Source organism: Podarcis gaigeae (genome assembly GCF_964106915.1).
Source record: "Podarcis gaigeae genome assembly, chromosome: 10".
In the NCBI taxonomy this organism is placed as follows: domain Eukaryota; kingdom Metazoa; phylum Chordata; class Lepidosauria; order Squamata; family Lacertidae; genus Podarcis; species Podarcis gaigeae.
This window is the reverse complement of record NC_139686.1, coordinates 62,295,297-62,311,855: the sequence shown is the minus strand read 5'-3', so window position 1 is coordinate 62,311,855 and position 16,559 is coordinate 62,295,297.

Sequence of the window (16,559 nt, the reverse complement as noted above, 5' to 3'; positions counted from 1 at the left end):
ATTCACTCAAAAATGCTGCCAAACGGTTGCATATGCTCCCCTGAGAGGTTTGGCGGTCGAAACAGAAGGCTTTTTATCACAGGAAAAAAAATCAGCCCTTCACAGGTTAACGGGCAGAAAAAGATTTTTTTGAAAAAATCCATAAGCCCCGGGTCACAATTTCAGCAAAAATCTGACTTTCGGCAATTCACTATAAAATGCTGCCAAACGGTGGCAAATGCTCCCCTGAGAGGTTTGGCGGTCGAAACAGAAGGCTTTTTATCACAGGAAAAGAAATCAGCCCTTCACAAGTTAACTGGCAGAAAAAGATTTTTTTCAAAAAATCCCCAAACCCCGGGATCACAATTTCATCCAAAATCTGACTTTCGGCAATTCACTCAAAAATGCTGCCAAACGGTTGCAAATGCTCCCCTGAGAGGTTTGGCGGTCGAAACAGAAGGCTTTTTATCACAGGAAAAGAAATCAGACCTTGACAACTTAACCGGCAGAAAAAGATTTTTTTTGAAAAAATCCCTAAGCCCCGGGGTCACAATTTAATCCAAAATCTGACTTTCGGCAATTCACTCAAAAATGCTGTCAAACGGTTGCAAATGTTCCCTGAGAGGTTTGGCGGTCGAAACAGAAGGCTTTTTATCACAGGAAAAGAAATCAGCCCTTGACAACTTAACCCGGTGAAAAAGATTTTTTTGAGAAAATCCCTAAGCCCCGGGGTCACAATTTCCGCAAAAATCTGACTTTCGGCAATTCACTCAAAATTGCTGCCAAAAGGTTGCAAATGCTCCCCTGAGAAGTTTGGCGGTCGAAACAGAAGGCTTTTTATCACAGGAAAAGAAATCAGCCCTTCACAAGTTAACGGGCAGAAAATGATTTTTTTGAAAAAATGCCTAAGCCCCGGGGTCACAATTTCCGCAAAAATCTGACTCTCGGAAATTCACTCAAAAATTCTGCCAAACGGTTGCAAATGCTCCCCTGAGAGGTTTGGCGGTCGAAACAGAAGGCTTTTTATCACAGGAAAAGAAATCAGGCCTTGACAACTTAACCGCCTTAAAAAGATTTTTTTCCGCAAAAATCTGACTTTCGGCAATTCACTCAAAAATGCTGCCAAACGGTTGCAAATGCTCCCCTGAGAGGTTTGGCGGTCGAAACAGAAGGCTTTTTATCACAGGAAAAGAAATCAGACCTTGACAACTTAACCGGCAGAAAAAGATTTTTTTTGAAAAAATCCCTAAGCCCCGGGGTCACAATTTAATCCAAAATCTGACTTTCGGCAATTCACTCAAAGATGCTGCCAAACGGTTGCAAATGCTCCCCTGAGAGGTTTGGCGGTCGAAACAGAAGGCTTTTTATCACAGGAAAAGAAATCAGCCCTTGACAACTTAACCGGCTGAAAAAGATTTTTTTGAAAAAATCCCTAAGCCCCGGGGTCACAATTTCCGCAAAAATCTGACTTTCGGCAATTCACTCAAAAATGCTGCCAAAAGGTTGCAAATGCTCCCCTGAGAAGTTTGGCGGTCGAAACAGAAGGCTTTTTATCACAGGAAAAGAAATCAGACCTTGACAACTTAACCGGCAGAAAAAGATTTTTTTTGAAAAAATCCCTAAGCCCCGGGGTCACAATTTAATCCAAAATCTGACTTTCGGCAATTCACTCAAAAATGCTGCCAAACGGTTGCAAATGCTCCCCTGAGAGGTTTGGCGGTCGAAACAGAAGGCTTTTTATCACAGGAAAAGAAATCAGCCCTTGACAACTTAACCGGCTGAAAAAGATTTTTTTGAAAAAATCCCTAAGCCCCGGGGTCACAATTTCCGCAAAAATCTGACTTTCGGCAATTCACTCAAAAATGCTGCCAAACGGTTGCAAATGCTCCCCTGAGAAGTTTGGCGGTCGAAACAGAAGGCTTTTTATCACAGGAAAAGAAATGAGCCCTTGACAACTTAACCGGCAGAAAAAGATTTTTTTTGAAAAAATCCCTAAGCCCCGGGGTCACAATTTCATCCAAAATTTGACTTTCGGCAATTCACTCAAAAATGCTGCCAAACGGTTGCAAATGCTCCCCTGAGAGTTTTGGCGTTCGAAACAGAAGGCTTTTTATCACAGGAAAAGAAATCAGACCTTGACAACTTAACCGGCAGAAAAAGATTTTTTTTGAAAAAATCCCTAAGCCCCGGGGTCACAATTTAATCCAAAATATGACTTTCGGCAATTCACTCAAAAATGTTGCCAAACGGTTGCAAATGCTCCCCTGAGAGGTTTGGCGGTCGAAACAGAAGGCTTTTTATCACAGGAAAAGAAATCAGCACTTCACAAGTTAACTGGAGAAAAAGATTTTTTTCAAAAAATCCCTAAGCCCCGGGGTCACAATTTCCGCAAAAATCTGACTTTTGGCAATTCACTCAAAAATGCTGCCAAACGGGTTGCAAATGCTCCCCTGAGAGGTTTGGCAGTCACAACAGAAGGCTTTTTATCACAGGAAAAGAAATGAGCCCTTACAACTTAACCGGCAGAAATAGATTTTTTTTGAAAAAATCCCTAAGCCCCGGGGTCACAATTTCAGCAAAAATCTGACTTTCGGCAATTCACTCTAAAATGCTGCCAAACGGTTGCAAATGCTCCCCTGAGAGGTTTAGCGGTCGAAACAGAAGGCTTTTTATCACAGGAAAAGAAATCAGCCCTCGATAGCTTAACCGGCAAAAATAGATTTTTTTGAAAAAATCCCTAAGCCCCGGGGTCACAATTTCAGCAAAAATCTGACTTTCAGCAATTCACTCAAAAATGCTGCCAAACGGTTGCATATGCTCCCCTGAGAGGTTTGGCGGTCGAAACAGAAGGATTTTTATCATAGGGAAAAAAATCAGCCCTTCACAAGTTAACGGGCAGAAAAAGATTTTTTTGAAAAAATCCCTCAGCCCCGGGTCACAATTTCAGCAAAAATCTGACTTTCGGCAATTCACTCAAAAATGCTGCCAAACGGTTGCAAATGCTCCCCTGAGAGGTTTGGCGGTCGAAACAGAAGGCTTTTTATCACAGGGAAAGAAATGAGCCCTTGACAACTTAACCGGCAGAAATAGATTTTTTTTGAAAAAATCCCTAAGCCCCGGGGTCACAATTTCATCAAAAATCTGACTTTCGGGAATTCACTCAAAAATGCTGCCAAACGGTTGCAAATGCTCCCCTGAGAAGTTTGGCAGTCGAAGCAGAAGGCTTTTTATCACAGGAAAAGAAATCAGCCCTTGACAACTTAACCGGCAGAAAAATATTTTTTTTGAAAAAATCCCTCAGCCCCGGGGTCACAATTTAATCCAAAATCTGACTTTCGGCAATTCACTCAAAAATGCTGCCAAACGGTTGCATATGCTCCCCTGAGGGGTTTGGCGGTCGAAACAGAAGGCTTTTTATCACAGGAAAAAAAATCAGCCCTTCACAGGTTAACGGGCAGAAAAAGATTTTTTTGAAAAAATCCATAAGCCCCGGGTCACAATTTCAGCAAAAATCTGACTTTCGGCAATTCACTATAAAATGCTGCCAAACGGTGGCAAATGCTCCCCTGAGAGGTTTGGCGGTCGAAACAGAAGGCTTTTTATCACAGGAAAAGAAATCAGCCCTTCACAAGTTAACTGGCAGAAAAAGATTTTTTTCAAAAAATCCCTAAGCCCCGGGGTCACAATTTCCGCAAAAATCTGACTTTCGGCAATTCACTCAAAAATGCTGCCAAACGGTTGCAAATGCTCCCCTGAGAAGTTTGGCGGTCCTAACAGAAGGCTTTTTATCACAGGAAAAGAAATGAGCCCTTGACAACTTAACCGGCAGAAATAGATTTTTTTTGAAAAAATCCCTAAGCCCCGGGGTCACAATTTCAGCAAAAATCTGACTTTCGGCAATTCAATCAAAAATGCTGCCAAACGGTTGCAAATGCTCCCCTGAGAAGTTTGGCAGTCGAAGCAGAAGGCTTTTTATCACAGGAAAAGAAATCAGCCCTTCACAAGTTAACTGGCAGAAAAAAGATTTTTTTCAAAAAATCCCTAAGCCCCGGGGTCACAATTTCCGCAAAAATCTGACTATCGGCAATTCACTCAAAAATGCTGCCAAACGGTTGCAAATGCTCCCCTGAGAAGTTTGGCGGTCGAAACAGAAGGCTTTTTATCACAAGATAAGAAATGAGCCCTTGACAACTTAACCGGCCGAAATAGATTTTTTTTGAAAAAATCCCTAAGCCCCGGGGTCACAATTTCATCAAAAATCTGACTTTCGGGAATTCACTCAAAAATGCTGCCAAACGGTTGCAAATGCTCCACTGAGAGGTTTGGCGGTCGAAACAGAAGGCTTTTTATCACAGGAAAAGAAAACAGCCCTCGATAACTTAACCGGCAGAAATAGATTTTTTTGAAAAAATCCCTAAGCCCCGGGGTCACAATTTCAGGAAAAATCTGACTTTCGGCAATTCAATCAAAAATGCTGCCAAACGGTTGCAAATGCTCCCCTGAGAAGTTTGGCAGTCGAAGCAGAAGGCTTTTTATCACAGGAAAAGAAATCAGCCCTTCACAAGTTAACTGGCAGAAAAAGATTTTTTTCAAAAAATCCCTAAGCCCCGGGGTCACAATTTCCGCAAAAATCTGACTTTCGGCAATTCACTCAAAAATGCTGCCAAACGGTTGCAAATGCTCCCCTGAGAAGTTTGGCGGTCGAAACAGAAGGCTTTTTATCACAAGATAAGAAATGAGCCCTTAACAACTTAACCGGCAGAAATAGATTTTTTTAAAAAAAATCCCTAAGCCCCGGGGTCACAATTTCATCAAAAATCTGACTTTCGGGAATTCACTCAAAAATGCTGCCAAACGGTTGCAAATGCTCCACTGAGAGGTTTGGCGGTCGAAACAGAAGGCTTTTTATCACAGGAAAAGAAAACAGCCCTTGACAACTTAACCGGCAGAAAAATATTTTTTTTGAAAAAATCCCTCAGCCCCGGGGTCACAATTTAATCCAAAATCTGACTTTCGGCAATTCACTCAAAAATGCTGCCAAACGGTTGCAAATGCTCCCTTGAGAGGTTTGGCGGTCGAAACAGAAGGCTTTTTATCACAGGAAAAGAAATCAGCCCTTCACAAGTTAACTGGCAGAAAAAGATTTTTTTCAAAAAATCCCTAAGCCCCGGGGTCACAATTTCCGCAAAAATCTGACTTTCGGCAATTCACTCAAAAATGCTGCCAAACGGTTGCAAATGCTCCCCTGAGAAGTTTGGCGGTCGAAACAGAAGGCTTTTTATCACAAGATAAGAAATGAGCCATTGACAACTTAACCGGCAGAAATAGATTTTTTTAAAAAAAATCCCTAAGCCCCGGGGTCACAATTTCATCAAAAATCTGACTTTCGGGAATTCACTCAAAAATGCTGCCAAACGGTTGCAAATGCTCCACTGAGAGGTTTGGCGGTCGAAACAGAAGGCTTTTTATCACAGGAAAAGAAATCAGCCCTTGACAACTTAACCGGCAGAAAAATATTTTTTTTGAAAAAATCCCTCAGCCCCGGGGTCACAATTTAATCCAAAATCTGACTTTCGGCAATTCACTCAAAAATGCTGCCAAACGGTTGCATATGCTCCCCTGAGAGGTTTGGCGGTCGAAACAGAAGGCTTTTTATCACAGGAAAAAAAATCAGCCCTTCACAGGTTAACGGGCAGAAAAAGATTTTTTTGAAAAAATCCATAAGCCCCGGGTCACAATTTCAGCAAAAATCTGACTTTCGGCAATTCACTATAAAATGCTGCCAAACGGTGGCAAATGCTCCCCTGAGAGGTTTGGCGGTCGAAACAGAAGGCTTTTTATCACAGGAAAAGAAATCAGCCCTTCACAAGTTAACTGGCAGAAAAAGATTTTTTTCAAAAAATCCCCAAACCCCGGGATCACAATTTCATCCAAAATCTGACTTTCGGCAATTCACTCAAAAATGCTGCCAAACGGTTGCAAATGCTCCCCTGAGAGGTTTGGCGGTCGAAACAGAAGGCTTTTTATCACAGGAAAAGAAATCAGACCTTGACAACTTAACCGGCAGAAAAAGATTTTTTTTGAAAAAATCCCTAAGCCCCGGGGTCACAATTTAATCCAAAATCTGACTTTCGGCAATTCACTCAAAAATGCTGTCAAACGGTTGCAAATGTTCCCTGAGAGGTTTGGCGGTCGAAACAGAAGGCTTTTTATCACAGGAAAAGAAATCAGCCCTTGACAACTTAACCCGGTGAAAAAGATTTTTTTGAGAAAATCCCTAAGCCCCGGGGTAACAATTTCCGCAAAAATCTGACTTTCGGCAATTCACTCAAAATTGCTGCCAAAAGGTTGCAAATGCTCCCCTGAGAAGTTTGGCGGTCGAAACAGAAGGCTTTTTATCACAGGAAAAGAAATCAGCCCTTCACAAGTTAACGGGCAGAAAATGATTTTTTTGAAAAAATGCCTAAGCCCCGGGGTCACAATTTCCGCAAAAATCTGACTCTCGGAAATTCACTCAAAAATGCTGCCAAACGGTTGCAAATGCTCCCCTGAGAGGTTTGGCGGTCGAAACAGAAGGCTTTTTATCACAGGAAAAGAAATCAGCCCTTGACAACTTAACCGCCTGAAAAAGATTTTTTTCCGCAAAAATCTGACTTTCGGCAATTCACTCAAAAATGCTGCCAAACGGTTGCAAATGCTCCCCTGAGAGGTTTGGCGGTCGAAACAGAAGGCTTTTTATCACAGGAAAAGAAATCAGACCTTGACAACTTAACCGGCAGAAAAAGATTTTTTTTGAAAAAATCCCTAAGCCCCGGGGTCACAATTTAATCCAAAATCTGACTTTCGGCAATTCACTCAAAGATGCTGCCAAACGGTTGCAAATGCTCCCCTGAGAGGTTTGGCGGTCGAAACAGAAGGCTTTTTATCACAGGAAAAGAAATGAGCCCTTGACAACTTAACCGGCTGAAAAAGATTTTTTTGAAAAAATCCCTAAGCCCCGGGGTCACAATTTCCGCAAAAATCTGACTTTCGGCAATTCACTCAAAAATGCTGCCAAAAGGTTGCAAATGCTCCCCTGAGAAGTTTGGCGGTCGAAACAGAAGGCTTTTTATCACAGGAAAAGAAATCAGACCTTGACAACTTAACCGGCAGAAAAAGATTTTTTTTGAAAAAATCCCTAAGCCCCGGGGTCACAATTTAATCCAAAATCTGACTTTCGGCAATTCACTCAAAAATGCTGCCAAACGGTTGCAAATGCTCCCCTGAGAGGTTTGGCGGTCGAAACAGAAGGCTTTTTATCACAGGAAAAGAAATCAGCCCTTGACAACTTAACCGGCTGAAAAAGATTTTTTTGAAAAAATCCCTAAGCCCCGGGGTCACAATTTCCGCAAAAATCTGACTTTCGGCAATTCACTCAAAAATGCTGCCAAACGGTTGCAAATGCTCCCCTGAGAAGTTTGGCGGTCGAAACAGAAGGCTTTTTATCACAGGAAAAGAAATGAGCCCTTGACAACTTAACCGGCAGAAAAAGATTTTTTTTGAAAAAATCCCTAAGCCCCGGGGTCACAATTTCATCCAAAATTTGACTTTCGGCAATTCACTCAAAAATGCTGCCAAACGGTTGCAAATGCTCCCCTGAGAGGTTTGGCGGTCGAAACAGAAGGCTTTTTATCACAGGAAAAGAAATCAGCACTTCACAAGTTAACTGGAGAAAAAGATTTTTTTAAAAAAATCCCTAAGCCCCGGGGTCACAATTTCCGCAAAAATCTGACTTTTGGCAATTCACTCAAAAATGCTGCCAAACGGGTTGCAAATGCTCCCCTGAGAGGTTTGGCAGTCACAACAGAAGGCTTTTTATCACAGGAAAAGAAATGAGCCCTTACAACTTAACCGGCAGAAATAGATTTTTTTTTGAAAAAATCCCTAAGCCCCGGGGTCACAATTTCAGCAAAAATCTGACTTTCGGCAATTCACTCTAAAATGCTGCCAAACGGTTGCAAATGCTCCCCTGAGAGGTTTAGCGGTCGAAACAGAAGGCTTTTTATCACAGGAAAAGAAATCAGCCCTCGATAGCTTAACCGGCAAAAATAGATTTTTTTGAAAAAATCCCTAAGCCCCGGGGTCACAATTTCAGCAAAAATCTGACTTTCAGCAATTCACTCAAAAATGCTGCCAAACGGTTGCATATGCTCCCCTGAGAGGTTTGGCGGTCGAAACAGAAGGATTTTTATCATAGGGAAAAAAATCAGCCCTTCACAAGTTAACGGGCAGAAAAAGATTTTTTTGAAAAAATCCCTCAGCCCCGGGTCACAATTTCAGCAAAAATCTGACTTTCGGCAATTCACTCAAAAATGCTGCCAAACGGTTGCAAATGCTCCCCTGAGAGGTTTGGCGGTCGAAACAGAAGGCTTTTTATCACAGGGAAAGAAATGAGCCCTTGACAACTTAACCGGCAGAAATAGATTTTTTTTGAAAAAATCCCTAAGCCCCGGGGTCACAATTTCATCAAAAATCTGACTTTCGGGAATTCACTCAAAAATGCTGCCAAACGGTTGCAAATGCTCCCCTGAGAAGTTTGGCAGTCGAAGCAGAAGGCTTTTTATCACAGGAAAAGAAATCAGCCCTTCACAAGTTAACTGGCAGAAAAAGATTTTTTTCAAAAAATCCCTAAGCCCCGGGGTCACAATTTCCGCAAAAATCTGACTTTCGGGAATTCACTCAAAAATGCTGCCAAACGGTTGCAAATGCTTCCCTGAGAGGTTTGGCGGTCGAAACAGAAGGCTTTTTATCACAGGAAAAGAAATCAGCCCTCGATAACTTAACCGGCAAAAATAGATTTTTTTGAAAAAATCCCTAAGCCCCGGGGTCACAATTTCAGCAAAAATCTGACTTTCAGCAATTCACTCAAAAATGCTGCCAAACGGTTGCAAATGCTCCCCTGAGAAGTTTGGCGGTCGAAACAGAAGGCTTTTTATCACAGGAAAAGAAATGAGCCCTTGACAACTTAACCGGCAGGAAAAGGTTTTTTTTGAAAAAATCCCTAAGCCCCGGGGTCACAATTTCATCCAAAATCTGACTTTCGGGAATTCACTCAAAAATGCTGCCAAACGGTTGCAAATGCTCCCCTGAGAGGTTTGGCGGTCGAAACAGAAGGCTTTTTATCACAGGAAAAGAAATCAGCCCTTGACAACTTAACCGGCAGAAAAATAGTTTTTTTGAAAAAATCCCTCAGCCCCGGGGTCACAATTTAATCCAAAATCTGACTTTCGGCAATTCACTCAAAAATGCTGCCAAACGGTTGCATATGCTCCCCTGAGAGGTTTGGCGGTCGAAACAGAAGGCTTTTTATCACAGGAAAAGAAATCAGCCCTTCACAAGTTAACTGGAGAAAAAGATTTTTTTCAAAAAATCCCTAAGCCCCGGGGTCACAATTTCCGCAAAAATCTGACTCGGCAATTCACTCAAAAATGCTGCCAAACGGTTGCAAATGCTCCCCTGAGAGGTTTGGCAGTCACAACAGAAGGCTTTTTATCACAGGAAAAGAAATGAGCCCTTGACAACTTAACCGGCAGAAATAGATTTTTTTTGAAAAAATCCCTAAGCCCCGGGGTCACAATTTCAGCAAAAATCTGACTTTCGGCAATTCACTCTAAAATGCTGCCAAACGGTTGCAAATGCTCCCCTGAGAAGTTTGGCGGTCGAAACAGAAGGCTTTTTATCATAGGAAAAGAAATCAGCCCTTGACAACTTAACCGGCAGGAAAAGGTTTTTTTTGAAAAATCCCTAAGCCCCGGGGTCACAATTTCCGCAAAAATCTGACTTTCGGCAATTCACTCAAAAATGCTGCCAAACGGTTGCATATGCTCCCCTGAGATGTTTGGCGGTCGAAACAGAAGGCTTTTTATCACAGGAAAAAAAATCAGCCCTTCACAAGTTAACAGGCAGAAAAAGATTTTTTTGAAAAAATCCATTGGCCCCGGGTCACAATTTCCGCAAAAATCTGACTTTCGGCAATTCACTCAAAAATGCTGCCAAACGGTTGCAAATGCTCCCCTGAGAGGTTTGGCGGTTGAAACAGAAGGCTTTTTATCACAGGAAAAGAAATCAGCCCTTCACAAGTTAACTGGAGAAAAAGATTTTTTTCAAAAAATCCCTAAGCCCCGGGGTCACAATTTCCGCAAAAATCTGACTTTCGGCAATTCACTCAAAAATGCTGCCAAACGGTTGCAAATGCTCCCCTGAGAAGTTTGGCGGTCGAAACAGAAGGCTTTTTATCACAGGAAAAGAAATCAGCCCTTGACAACTTAACCGGCAGGAAAAGGTTTTCTTTGAAAAATCCCTAAGCCCCGGGGTCACAATTTCCGCAAAAATCTGACTTTCGGCAATTCACTCAAAAATGCTGCCAAACGGTTGCATATGCTCCCCTGAGATGTTTGGCGGTCGAAACAGAAGGCTTTTTATCACAGGAAAAAAAATCAGCCCTTCACAAGTTAACGGGCAGAAAAAGATTTTTTTGAAAAAATCCATTGGCCCCGGGTCACAATTTCCGCAAAAATCTGACTTTCGGCAATTCACTCAAAAATGCTGCCAAACGGTTGCAAATGCTCCCCTGAGAGGTTTGGCGGTCGAAACAGAAGGCTTTTTATCACAGGAAAAGAAATCAGCCCTTCACAAGTTAACTGGAGAAAAAGATTTTTTTCAAAAAATCCCTAAGCCCCGGGGTCACAATTTCCGCAAAAATCTGACTTTCGGCAATTCACTCAAAAATGCTGCCAAACGGTTGCAAATGCTCCCCTGAGAAGTTTGGCGGTCGAAACAGAAGGCTTTTTATCACAGGAAAAGAAATCAGCCCTTGACAACTCAACCGGCAGGAAAAGGTTTTTTTTGAAAAAATCCCTAAGCCCCGGGGTCACAATTTCATCGAAAATCTGACTTTCAGCAATTCACTCAAAAATGCTGCCAAACGGTTGCAAATGCTCCCCTGAGAAGTTTGGCGGTCGAAACAGAAGGCTTTTTATCACAGGAAAAGAAATCAGCCCTTGACAACTTAACCGGCAGGAAAAGGTTTTTTTTGAAAAATCCCTAAGCCCCGGGGTCACAATTTCATCCAAAATCTGACTTTCGGCAATTCACTCAAAAATGCTGCCAAACGGTTGCAAATGCTCCCCTGAGAGGTTTGGCGGTCGAAACAGAAGGCTTTTTATCACAGGAAAAGAAATCAGCCCTTGACAACTTAACCGGCAGAAAAATAGTTTTTTTGAAAAAATCCCTCAGCCCCGGGGTCACAATTTAATCCAAAATCTGACTTTCGGCAATTCACTCAAAAATGCTGCCAAACGGTTGCAAATGCTCCTCTGAGAAGTTTGGCGGTCGAAACAGAAGGCTTTTTATCACAAGAAAAGTAATGAGCCCTTGACAACTTAACCGGCAGAAATAGATTTTTTTTGAAAAAATCCCTAAGACCCGGGGTTACAATTTCAGCAAAAATCTGACTTTCGGCAATTCACTCAAAAATGCTGCCAAACGGTTGCAAATGCTCCCCTGAGAGGTTTGGCGGTCGAAACAGAAGGCTTTTTATCACAGGAAAAGAAATCAGCCCTTCACAAGTTAACGGGCAGAAAAAGATTTTTTTGAAAAAATCCCTAAGCCCCGGGGTCACAATTTCAGCAAAAATCTGACTTTTGGCAATTCACTCAAAAATGCTGCCAAACGGTTGCAAATGCTTCCCTGAGAGGTTTGGCGGTCGAAACAGAAGGCTTTTTATCACAGGAAAAGAAATCAGCCCTTCACAAGTTAACGGGCAGAAAAAGATTTTTTTGAAAAAATCCATTGGCCCCGGGTCACAATTTCCGCAAAAATCTGACTTTCGGCAATTCACTCAAAAATGCTGCCAAACGGTTGCAAATGCTCCCCTGAGAGGTTTGGCGGTCGAAACAGAAGGCTTTTTATCACAGGAAAAGAAATCAGCCCTTCACAAGTTAACTGGAGAAAAAGATTTTTTTCAAAAAATCCCTAAGCCCCGGGGTCACAATTTCCGCAAAAATCTGACTTTCGGCAATTCACTCAAAAATGCTGCCAAACGGTTGCAAATGCTCCCCTGAGAAGTTTGGCGGTCGAAACAGAAGGCTTTTTATCACAGGAAAAGAAATGAGCCCTTGACAACTTAACCGGCAGAAATAGATTTTTTTTGAAAAAATCCCTAAGCCCCGGGGTCACAATTTCATCAAAAATCTGACTTTCGGGAATTCACTCAAAAATGCTGCCAAACGGTTGCAAATGCTCCCCTGAGAAGTTTGGCAGTCGAAGCAGAAGGCTTTTTATCACAGGAAAAGAAATCAGCCCTTCACAAGTTAACTGGCAGAAAAAGATTTTTTTCAAAAAATCCCTAAGCCCCGGGGTCACAATTTCCGCAAAAATCTGACTTTCGGCAATTCACTCAAAAATGCTGCCAAACGGTTGCAAATGCTTCCCTGAGAGGTTTGCCTGTCGAAACAGAAGGCTTTTTATCACAGGAAAAGAAATCAGCCCTCGATAACTTAACCGGCAAAAATAGATTTTTTTGAAAAAATCCCTAAGCCCCGGGGTCACAATTTCAGCAAAAATCTGACTTTCAGCAATTCACTCAAAAATGCTGCCAAACGGATGCAAATGCTCCCCTGAGAAGTTTGGCGGTCGAAACAGAAGGCTTTTTATCACAGGAAAAGAAATCAGCCCTTGACAACTTAACCGGCAGGAAAAGGTTTTTTTTGAAAAATCCCTCAGCCCCGGGGTCACAATTTCATCCAAAATCTGACTTTCGGCAATTCACTCAAAAATGCTGCCAAACGGTTGCATATGTTCCCCTGAGAGGTTTGGCGGTCGAAACAGAAGGCTTTTTATCACAGGAAAAAAAATCAGCCCTTCACAAGTTAACGGGCAGAAAAAGATTTTTTTGAAAAAATCCATTGGCCCCGGGTCACAATTTCAGCAAAAATCTGACTTTCGGCAATTCACTCAAAAATGCTGCCAAACGGTTGCAAATGCTCCCCTGAGAGGTTTGGCGGTCGAAACAGAAGGCTTTTTATCACAGGAAAAGAAATCAGCCCTTCACAAGTTAACTGGAGAAAAAGATTTTTTTCAAAAAATCCCTAAGCCCCGGGGTTACAATTTCCGCAAAAATCTGACTTTCGGCAATTCACTCAAAAATGCTGCCAAACGGTTGCAAATGCTCCCCTGAGAAGTTTGGCGGTCGAAACAGAAGGCTTTTTATCACAGGAAAAGAAATCAGCCCTTGACAACTTAACCGGCAGGAAAAGGTTTTTTTTGAAAAAATCCCTAAGCCCCGGGGTCACAATTTCATCCAAAATCTGACTTTCGGCAATTCACTCAAAAATGCTGCCAAACGGTTGCAAATGCTCCCCTGAGAGGTTTGGCGGTCGAAACAGAAGGCTTTTTATCACAGGAAAAGAAATCAGCCCTTGACAACTCAACCGGCAGGAAAAGGTTTTTTTTGAAAAAATCCCTAAGCCCCGGGGTCACAATTTCATCCAAAATCTGACTTTCAGCAATTCACTCAAAAATGCTGCCAAACGGTTGCAAATGCTCCCCTGAGAAGTTTGGCGGTCGAAACAGAAGGCTTTTTATCACAGGAAAAGAAATCAGCCCTTGACAACTTAACCGGCAGGAAAAGGTTTTTTTTGAAAAATCCCTAAGCCCCGGGTTCACAATTTCATCCAAAATCTGACTTTCGGCAATTCACTCAAAAATGCTGCCAAACGGTTGCAAATGCTCCCCTGAGAGGTTTGGCGGTCGAAACAGAAGGCTTTTTATCACAGGAAAAGAAATCAGCCCTTGACAACTTAACCGGCAGAAAAATAGTTTTTTTGAAAAAATCCCTCAGCCCCGGGGTCACAATTTAATCCAAAATCTGACTTTCGGCAATTCACTCAAAAATGCTGCCAAACGGTTGCAAATGCTCCTCTGAGAAGTTTGGCGGTCGAAACAGAAGGCTTTTTATCACAAGAAAAGTAATGAGCCCTTGACAACTTAACCGGCAGAAATAGATTTTTTTTGAAAAAATCCCTAAGACCCGGGGTTACAATTTCAGCAAAAATCTGACTTTCGGCAATTCACTCAAAAATGCTGCCAAACGGTTGCAAATGCTCCCCTGAGAGGTTTGGCGGTCGAAACAGAAGGCTTTTTATCACAGGAAAAGAAATCAGCCCTTCACAAGTTAACGGGCAGAAAAAGATTTTTTTGAAAAAATCCCTAAGCCCCGGGGTCACAATTTCAGCAAAAATCTGACTTTTGGCAATTCACTCAAAAATGCTGCCAAACGGTTGCAAATGCTTCCCTGAGAGGTTTGGCGGTCGAAACAGAAGGCTTTTTATCACAGGAAAAGAAATCAGCCCTTCACAAGTTAACGGGCAGAAAAAGATTTTTTTGAAAAAATCCATTGGCCCCGGGTCACAATTTCCGCAAAAATCTGACTTTCGGCAATTCACTCAAAAATGCTGCCAAACGGTTGCAAATGCTCCCCTGAGAGGTTTGGCGGTCGAAACAGAAGGCTTTTTATCACAGGAAAAGAAATCAGCCCTTCACAAGTTAACTGGAGAAAAAGATTTTTTTCAAAAAATCCCTAAGCCCCGGGGTCACAATTTCCGCAAAAATCTGACTTTCGGCAATTCACTCAAAAATGCTGCCAAACGGTTGCAAATGCTCCCCTGAGAAGTTTGGCGGTCGAAACAGAAGGCTTTTTATCACAGGAAAAGAAATGAGCCCTTGACAACTTAACCGGCAGAAATAGATTTTTTTTGAAAAAATCCCTAAGCCCCGGGGTCACAATTTCATCAAAAATCTGACTTTCGGGAATTCACTCAAAAATGCTGCCAAACGGTTGCAAATGCTCCCCTGAGAAGTTTGGCAGTCGAAGCAGAAGGCTTTTTATCACAGGAAAAGAAATCAGTCCTTCACAAGTTAACTGGCAGAAAAAGATTTTTTTCAAAAAATCCCTAAGCCCCGGGGTCACAATTTCCGCAAAAATCTGACTTTCGGCAATTCACTCAAAAATGCTGCCAAACGGTTGCAAATGCTTCCCTGAGAGGTTTGCCTGTCGAAACAGAAGGCTTTTTATCACAGGAAAAGAAATCAGCCCTTCACAAGTTAACCGGCAGAAAAAGATTTTTTTTGAAAAAATCCCTAAGCCCCGGGGTCACAATTTAATCCAAAATCTGACTTTCGGCAATTCACTCAAAAATGCTGCCAAACAGTTGCAAATGCTCCGCTGAGAGGTTTGGCGGTCACAACAGAAGGCTTTTTATCACAGGAAAAGAAATCAGCCCTTCACAAGTTAACCGGCAGAAAAAGATTTTTTTTGAAAAAATCCCTAAGCCCCGGGTTCACAATTTCATCCAAAATCTGACTTTCGGCAATTCACTCAAAAATGCTGCCAAACGGTTGCATATGTTCCCCTGAGAGGTTTGGCGGTCGAAACAGAAGGCTTTTTATCACAGGAAAAAAAATCAGCCCTTCACAAGTTAACGGGCAGAAAAAGATTTTTTTGAAAAAATCCATTGGCCCCGGGTCACAATTTCAGCAAAAATCTGACTTTCGGCAATTCACTCAAAAATGCTGCCAAACGGTTGCAAATGCTCCCCTGAGAGGTTTGGCGGTCGAAACAGAAGGCTTTTTATCACAGGAAAAGAAATCAGCCCTTCACAAGTTAACTGGAGAAAAAGATTTTTTTCAAAAAATCCCTAAGCCCCGGGGTTACAATTTCCGCAAAAATCTGACTTTCGGCAATTCACTCAAAAATGCTGCCAAACGGTTGCAAATGCTCCCCTGAGAAGTTTGGCGGTCGAAACAGAAGGCTTTTTATCACAGGAAAAGAAATCAGCCCTTGACAACTCAACCGGCAGGAAAAGGTTTTTTTTGAAAAAATCCCTAAGCCCCGGGGTCACAATTTCATCCAAAATCTGACTTTCAGCAATTCACTCAAAAATGCTGCCAAACGGTTGCAAATGCTCCCCTGAGAAGTTTGGCGGTCGAAACAGAAGGCTTTTTATCACAGGAAAAGAAATCAGCCCTTGACAACTTAACCGGCAGGAAAAGGTTTTTTTTGAAAAATCCCTAAGCCCCGGGTTCACAATTTCATCCAAAATCTGACTTTCGGCAATTCACTCAAAAATGCTGCCAAACGGTTGCAAATGCTCCCCTGAGAGGTTTGGCGGTCGAAACAGAAGGCTTTTTATCACAGGAAAAGAAATCAGCCCTTGACAACTTAACCGGCAGAAAAATAGTTTTTTTGAAAAAATCCCTCAGCCCCGGGGTCACAATTTAATCCAAAATCTGACTTTCGGCAATTCACTCAAAAATGCTGCCAAACGGTTGCAAATGCTCCTCTGAGAAGTTTGGCGGTCGAAACAGAAGGCTTTTTATCACAAGAAAAGTAATGAGCCCTTGACAACTTAACCGGCAGAAATAGATTTTTTTTGAAAAAATCCCTAAGACCCGGGGTTACAATTTCAGCAAAAATCTGACTTTCGGCAATTCACTCAAAAATGCTGCCAAACGGTTGCAAATGCTCCCCTGAGAGGTTTGGC